The sequence below is a fragment of the Phalacrocorax carbo genome, chromosome 8 (assembly GCF_963921805.1).
Source record: "Phalacrocorax carbo chromosome 8, bPhaCar2.1, whole genome shotgun sequence".
NCBI classification, from domain to species: domain Eukaryota; kingdom Metazoa; phylum Chordata; class Aves; order Suliformes; family Phalacrocoracidae; genus Phalacrocorax; species Phalacrocorax carbo.
In genome coordinates this window covers 17,492,606-17,495,362 of record NC_087520.1, presented here as the reverse complement: position 1 = coordinate 17,495,362, position 2,757 = coordinate 17,492,606, and the positions used below count along the sequence as shown (strand labels likewise).

The following is a 2,757-nucleotide window of genomic DNA, read 5'->3' as shown; positions in this document are numbered from 1 at the left end:
TAATTAGTTTTATTAAAATTCAATTTAATTAAAAAAATTAGGGTATTTCTTCTAGAACAGGCACTAGCGGCAGCTAAATCAGAACCTCCTGCAGGGGAATGTTACCGCCTCTGTGGGGCGGCATTCGGACCGCAGCCCCCAACGCCTCCTGCTCGCGCGCGGCCGCGCCGCGGCCCGGCTCTCGCGGCTGGGCCTCACGGGGCGCCGCCCCTCGCCCCCCTCCGCCCCCCGCCGCCTGGCTCGCCTCCCTGCCAAGGGCCGCCGGCATTGCGATGGCAGCGCGGGGAGGGCTGCGCCCTGCCGCGGGCACGGCGCGCCGCCCCTCCCTGCTCCCGGTACGGAGATCTCTTCTGTCTCACGCACCGGATCCGTTACGGGAGGGACAGAAGGACAAATAAAAACCGACCGCAGAGCGCCGGTCCCCCCCGCCGCCGGGGAGGAAAAGGAGGCTCACAGTCTCCCCGTCGGGGAATCGAACCCCGGTCTCCCGCGTGACAGGCGGGGATACTCACCACTATACTAACGAGGAGCAGGAGCAACCGCCCCCAGCTCGCTGTTTGGCGGGCCCTCCCGCAGCGCCCCCCCGCGCCGCCAATTTTCCCCCGCCCTTCTGCTGGAGGTCACTGCCGTTGCTCTGGCTGGTCCGATCCAACCTTGGGAGCCCTCACCACAAAGCTTCCTCTGTAAGGGCCATACTTAAACACTTCTATACTTACATATAAATACATATTTAAACATGTATGTAGGACATACTTTAAAGAACATGTAAACTCGGCTCCAATACTTATTGCAACAGTCCCAGTCCAGTATCACTGCTTTGTTAGTATCAAAGCAAGTCAGGAGACTGCATTTATGTACCTAAGAACATGATGCTGCATTTCATCCACTTCCATGGAAGTGGCATGTCAAGAGTCTGAGTTATGACCCACCCTTAACAGCAAAAAGTTAGAAATTTTCTTTTTTGAAGATTCAGAAACTTTTCTCTCCCCATACAAACTGCTGCCAATTCTGGAAAACTAGGAAATACACACTGAGAATACTCTATAGAACACTTCATTTCCGGATTTCACTAGAGCTGAAAAAGTTAAAGGAAGACATGGTGATAGAGCTGGAGCTGTTGTGACTAAAACTTGTTGCTTTGGGGGAATCAGAAAGGCTTCAAGACAAGAAGCGCCTAAACAAATTTACGACAACATTTGACCTTAGAAGAAGCAGATGTACAAAACCATAAAGATAAGGAACTGCAGAGCAAAACACTAAACCAGAACAGACTATCCCTCAAGGACAGTATATATGTAATCTCAGAACTGAGTCTGCGCAAAAGCAAAAGTTAACTAGCGGATGCAGTGAGGAAGAGTATATCCTTCATCCAGAGAGCCCTGACGACCACCTGGAAACACCAACAGGCACATGCAAAGGACATTTGCATATGATAATGAGTTCTTGGAAAATAATGAATATGTATAACTTTTCTCAGAAAAATAATGAATATTTATGTAAGTTTGTATAAATTATGCAACTAATCCTGTGCGGGCATGCAAATTAGGAGTGAACCCCTGCGCGTCCAGCGCTGCAATAAAGAATACGTGCTTAATAGTCGTTCAGGCTATTGAGTCCTGATTTCGGCTTTTCATGGCATCAGTAGAATCAAGAATCATGTAGGTTGGAAAAGACTCTTAAGATCATCGAGTCCAACCATAAACCCGACACTGCCAAGTCCACCACTATAAACCATGTCCCTAAGCACCCATCTACTCGATACAAAACCACATGGGGTGAACATCTACTATCATGGGCTACAGGCAAGAGGGGAGTCCCACCCATCCTGATCAATCATATCCAGCTGCAGGTAGGGGAAATCACCACACTGAGGCATCTCCTATAGAGCCATGTGTGGGAAATGAGCCATTATTTTTGTGTCAAGATTAATTTTGGGTTTGTTAGTTGATACAGAGGAAACTGACACAGAGCTGAAGCACAACCACAGCTAGTGAACTGTCACCAAACAGCTTAAAATTAATACTACATTAATTTCCCAGGCTAGAACATGCTGAGGAGTGTTTTGTAACTGTATCTGTGTGCTGAGGGAGCCTCCAGCGTACTAGAATGTTTGCCTAAAGCTCCTCTATTGGTCTGACAGCAGAGCTGTTTGCATTGGCAACTCTTTGCCCCCCTTCCCCGCGAAAGGTCCCAGTATGAGGGAGAAGAGCAGCTGAAAATGGAGAACTCAAAATCACACCTTTTATGAGATCCCCAGAGGTCCTGTTCTCAGCCCATCAAAGCAAGGGGCAGCGGTATTTGGTGTGAAAGATGCTTATAACATCTACAATACATTCTTGGTGGAAGCTGGAACTTCTTTATAGAAGCGTCCGATAGCAGAACTTAATATCTGTTTGAGGGTTTTTTTACTCCATCCTTCTCCATGTTGCCCGTTTTCCTGTGGTAGCATAATCAAACTCTAATAACCCTCAAAGGATGTGAGAACTACAGAACTGAAGTGTTTTCCCATCTCTTGTAGGTCTCAGTTTGAGCGGACAAATAAATACCCATTAAATACCAGAGACAAATGATGTGTTAACTCAGGGATAGTAACAGATTAAGAAAAGCTGTAACAGCTACAGCCTCCAGCTGTCAGCTCTACACCTCATGCAAATGATGGCTAAAGAGGCTGGAAGGCTTCTGAACTGATCCTGTTTATAAGCAAAAGGTCTTGTACTGTTGAAATTCATTCACCTTTCCCAGTATATCAGAAACTGA

General features: G+C 47.3%; 1 non-coding gene across 1 annotated transcript; it reads right to left on the bottom strand.

Annotated features, from left to right (window-relative positions):
* Positions 1-457: 457 nt before the first annotated feature.
* On the bottom strand, positions 458-529 carry TRNAD-GUC (transfer RNA aspartic acid (anticodon GUC)). The gene has a single exon. It is a non-coding gene; the product is annotated as a tRNA-Asp (tRNA).
* Between the last annotated feature and the right edge of the window lie 2,228 nt (positions 530-2,757).